This window comes from Schistocerca serialis, unplaced genomic scaffold, assembly GCF_023864345.2.
Source record: "Schistocerca serialis cubense isolate TAMUIC-IGC-003099 unplaced genomic scaffold, iqSchSeri2.2 HiC_scaffold_441, whole genome shotgun sequence".
Taxonomy (NCBI): Eukaryota; Metazoa; Arthropoda; class Insecta; order Orthoptera; family Acrididae; genus Schistocerca; species Schistocerca serialis.
The window spans coordinates 1-5,000 of record NW_026048020.1 but is presented as its reverse complement, the minus strand read 5'-3'; the positions used below and the strand labels follow the sequence as shown (position 1 = coordinate 5,000).

At 54.2% G+C, this 5,000-nt stretch overlaps 1 non-coding gene across 1 annotated transcript; it reads right to left on the bottom strand.

Annotated features, from left to right (window-relative positions):
- Window positions 1-54: 54 nt before the first annotated feature.
- LOC126446928 (small subunit ribosomal RNA) lies at window positions 55-1,968 on the bottom strand. Its single transcript, XR_007583501.1, has one exon. It is a non-coding gene; the product is annotated as a small subunit ribosomal RNA (ribosomal RNA).
- Between the last annotated feature and the right edge of the window lie 3,032 nt (window positions 1,969-5,000).

Sequence of the window (5,000 nt, the reverse complement as noted above, 5' to 3'; positions counted from 1 at the left end):
GGTAGCGTGTTGCGCGACACGACACGCACATCGAAAGACATGCAGTCTAGTCGGTAATGATCCTTCCGCAGGTTCACCTACGGAAACCTTGTTACGACTTTTACTTCCTCTAAATGATCAAGTTTGGTCATCTTTCCGGTAGCATCGGCAACGACAGAGTCAATGCCGCGTACCAGTCCGAAGACCTCACTAAATCATTTCAATCGGTAGTAGCGACGGGCGGTGTGTACAAAGGGCAGGGACGTAATCAACGCGAGCTTATGACTCGCGCTTACTGGGAATTCCTCGTTCATGGGGAACAATTGCAAGCCCAATCCCCTAGCACGAAGGAGGTTCAGCGGGTTACCCCGACCTTTCGGCCTAGGAAGACACGCTGATTCCTTCAGTGTAGCGCGCGTGCGGCCAGAACATCTAAGGGCATCACAGACCTGTTATTGCTCAATCTCGTGCGGCTAGAAGCCGCCTGTCCCTCTAAGAAGAAAAGTAATCGCTGACAGCACGAAGGATGTCACGCGACTAGTTAGCAGGCTAGAGTCTCGTTCGTTATCGGAATTAACCAGACAAATCGCTCCACCAACTAAGAACGGCCATGCACCACCACCCACCGAATCAAGAAAGAGCTATCAATCTGTCAATCCTTCCGGTGTCCGGGCCTGGTGAGGTTTCCCGTGTTGAGTCAAATTAAGCCGCAGGCTCCACTCCTGGTGGTGCCCTTCCGTCAATTCCTTTAAGTTTCAGCTTTGCAACCATACTTCCCCCGGAACCCAAAAGCTTTGGTTTCCCGGAGGCTGCCCGCCGAGTCATCGGAGGAACTGCGGCGGATCGCTGGCTGGCATCGTTTATGGTTAGAACTAGGGCGGTATCTGATCGCCTTCGAACCTCTAACTTTCGTTCTTGATTAATGAAAACATACTTGGCAAATGCTTTCGCTTCTGTTCGTCTTGCGACGATCCCAAGAATTTCACCTCTAACGTCGCAATACGAATGCCCCCGCCTGTCCCTATTAATCATTACCTCGGGTTCCGAAAACCAACAAAATAGAACCGAGGTCCTATTCCATTATTCCATGCACACAGTATTCAGGCGGGCTTGCCTGCTTTAAGCACTCTAATTTGTTCAAAGTAAACGTGCCGGCCCACGAGACACTCACTCAAAGAGCACCCTGGTAGGATTGCAACGGGGTCCGCCTCGGGACGCACGAGCACGCACGAGGCGCGTCGCACGCCTTCAGCTCGCCCCACCGGCAGGACGTCCCACGATACATGCCAGTTAAACACCGACGGGCGGTGAACCAACAGCGTGGGACACAAATCCAACTACGAGCTTTTTAACCCCGCAACAACTTTAATATACGCTATTGGAGCTGGAATTACCGCGGCTGCTGGCACCAGACTTGCCCTCCAATAGATACTCGTTAAAGGATTTAAAGTGTACTCATTCCGATTACGGGGCCTCGGATGAGTCCCGTATCGTTATTTTTCGTCACTACCTCCCCGTGCCGGGAGTGGGTAATTTGCGCGCCTGCTGCCTTCCTTGGATGTGGTAGCCGTTTCTCAGGCTCCCTCTCCGGAATCGAACCCCTGATTCCCCGTTACCCGTTTACAACCATGGTAGGCGCAGAACCTACCATCGACAGTTGATAAGGCAGACATTTGAAAGATGCGTCGCCGGTACGAGGACCGTGCGATCAGCCCAAAGTTATTCAGAGTCACCAAGGCAAACGGACCGGACGAGCCGACCGATTGGTTTTGATCTAATAAAAGCGTCCTTCCATCTCTGGTCGGGACTCTGTTTGCATGTATTAGCTCTAGAATTACCACAGTTATCCAAGTAACGTGGGTACGATCTAAGGAACCATAACTGATTTAATGAGCCATTCGCGGTTTCACCTTAATGCGGCTTGTACTGAGACATGCATGGCTTAATCTTTGAGACAAGCATATGACTACTGGCAGGATCAACCAGGGAGCTGCGTCAACTAGAGCTGAGCAGCCGGCCGCCCGGGAGTGTGTCCCGGGGGGCCCGCGCGAACACGCAAGCGTCCGCTCAATTATTCTGCAAACAGGAGGAGGCTGAGCTCCCCTGCACCATACACCTCGAAACCCTCTCAGGTCCCGGCGGCGCGCAGCGCCGTCCTAAGTACTTGGTCGGGTTCGAGAGAGGCGCAATCGCCCGGGGTTTGGCGAGTAGACGCTTTAGGTGCGACCACCCGTGCTCCCAACTGAGCTTGCCGCTGCCGACAGAGGCCCGGGAGCGTGCTGTCGTGGCATTGCCGGCGGGAGACAACACGCGCCACCTACGGTGACCGGCAGCTCCAACGCCAGCGCCACAGAAGGACAAAAGCCCCACTTGGGTGCCGAAGCGAACTCTCCCAGCACAGCGCACGCGCCAACACGTCCGCACAGCTGCGATACAAACCACCTGCGAGAACCGCAGAGGCGACCGAGCAGCAGACGGCGTCGCGGCGCCGAGCGCCGGGCGGCGGCGCATCCTCAGCGCACACAGTCCTCATCGGACCAGCACACTGCAGATGTCCACCGCGCTTCGCACCGGGCCCGCGAGGACCTACTTTGGCCGCACGGCGCCGCGTGCAGGGTGCGCCGGCGCGCAGCTGCGCCGCCTGCCGCCTCCGTCGGCCGGCGGCGCCTGCCACTGGCCGCCCCCACCAGCCGGCTGTAGCGCGTGCGCCCACGCACCGCGCGGCCAGCACGCCGGGAGGCCCCCCCTCACCGGCCGGGGACGGTCCCCACCCAGCCACCGCCGCGTATCGCTTCACACCCAGATGCCATTCACGTTCGTGGGCATGGTGGGTATCGCTGGAACAACCGGTTGGTAGCTCAACCGATCGTCGCCATCACTGATTCACCTCTAGCGAGAACAACCGCACCACAACGTTTACCAGTTGTTCATTTGCGTAACGTCACCCAGCAAACGTAGGCGTCCATCGCCATTTGCAAATTCAACGATTGTTGCATGCCTGTGTCAGGTGTCACGACACACTATGTCTGCCCACATACACGCAACAACATGTGCACGCTTCGCGAACACGTGGAAGGTGGCCCCCGTACGTATGCGATGTCCATTGCGCGAACGACTGTCAACCGGCCTCTGTCGCATGTCGCAGATGTGGAACGCAGTGCACCATGCTATCACGGTGTGTGAGAAGAGACGACTACGTCTGACAACACGCGCCACTACATCAACAGACGGCTCATGCTGATCGCCATCCAGGGCATACCACACTGCAATCCAGCTCTTATAGGGAGACGACACGTAGCTGAGTGCACAACATTTTGGACCGCATGGTTCGCCGTTGTTGGCGCAGTCGTTGTACGGTCACATGTACCACGATGTATCATTCAGTACATGAGGACCAATGTGCAGTACAGTGTGTGATTTGGACGTACAACATCAGCGGACAGTTGACACAGGCCGTACCACAGCGTAGGCTAAGTGCTTCGCCATGCGAATGCCAATGAACAACTGCAAATGCCAATGAACAACTGCAAAGGGCATTGAGCATGTACGTCCTGCTGCCATCCACATTACAGTGTATAGCTGCAAGGTGTTTAACATGAAGCGATACACTGGGGACCGGGCAGTGCGAGTAGCAAACTATATTGCGGGGGTTGCAGTTAGGCAACACTACACTAATTTAACGCGTCGTATGACAATTACAGAGCAGGTTAAGGCCCAACGTGTGTTGGGTTAAGGCCCAACGTGTGTTGGGTTAAGGCCCAACGTGTGTTGGGTTAAGGCCCAACGTGTGTTGGGTTAGGCCAAACGGTGGTCGTTGGTTAAGGCCCAACGTGTGTTGGGTTAAGGCCCAACGTGTGTTGGGTTAAGCCCAACGTGTGTTGGGTTAAGCCCAACGTGTGTTGGTTAAGGCCCAACGTGTGTGGGTTAAGGCCCAACGTGTGTTGGGTTAAGGCCCAACGTGTGTTGGGTTAAGGCCCAACGTGTGTTGGGTTAGGCCCAACAGTGTGTTGGGTTAAGGCCCAACGTGTGTTGGGTTAAGGCCCAACGTGTGTTGGGTTAAGGCCCAACGTGTGTTGGGTAAGGCCCAACGTGTGTTGGGTTAAGGCCCAACGTGGTTGGGTTAAGGCCCAACGAGTATTGGGTTAAGGCCCAACATAGGTTGGGTTAAGGCCCAACATAGGTTGGGTTTAAGGCCGAGGCGCAACATAGGTTGGGTTAAGGCGCAACATAGGTTGGGTTAAGGCGCAACATAGGTTGGGTTAAGGCGCAACATAGGTTGGGTTAAGGCGCAACATAGGTTGGGTTAAGGCGCACATAGGTTGGGTTAAGGCGCAACATAGGTTGGGTTAAGGCCACATAGGTGGGTTAAGGCGCAACATAGGTTGGGTTAAGGCGCAACATAGGTTGGGTTAGGCGCAACATAGGTTGGGTTAAGGCGCAACATAGTTGGGTTAAGGCGCAACATAGGTTAGGTTAAGGCGCAACATAGGTTAGGGTTAAGGCGCAACATAGTTGGTTAAGGCGCAACATAGGTTAGGTTAAGGCGCACATAGGGTTAGGTTAAGGCGCAACATAGGTTAGGTTAAGGCGCAACATAGGTTAGGTTAAGGCGCAACATAGGTTAGGTTAAGGCGCAACATAGGTTAGGTTAAGGCGCACATTAGGTTAGGTTAAGGCGCAACATAGGTTAGTTAAGCGCAACATAGGTTAGGTTAAGGCGCAACATAGGTTAGGTTAAGGCGCAACATAGGTTAGGTTAAGGCGCAACATAGGTTAGGTTAAGGCGCAACATAGGTTAGGTTAAGGCGCAACATAGGTTAGGTAAGGCGCAACATAGGTTAGGTTAGGCGCAACATAGGTTAGGTTAAGGCGCAACATAGGTTAGGTTAAGGCGCAACATAGGTTAGGTTAAGGCGCAACATAGGTTAGGTTAAGGCGCAACATAGGTTAGGTAAGGCGCACATAGGTTAGGTTAAGGCGCAACATAGGTTAGGATTAAGGCGCAACATAGGTTAGGTTAA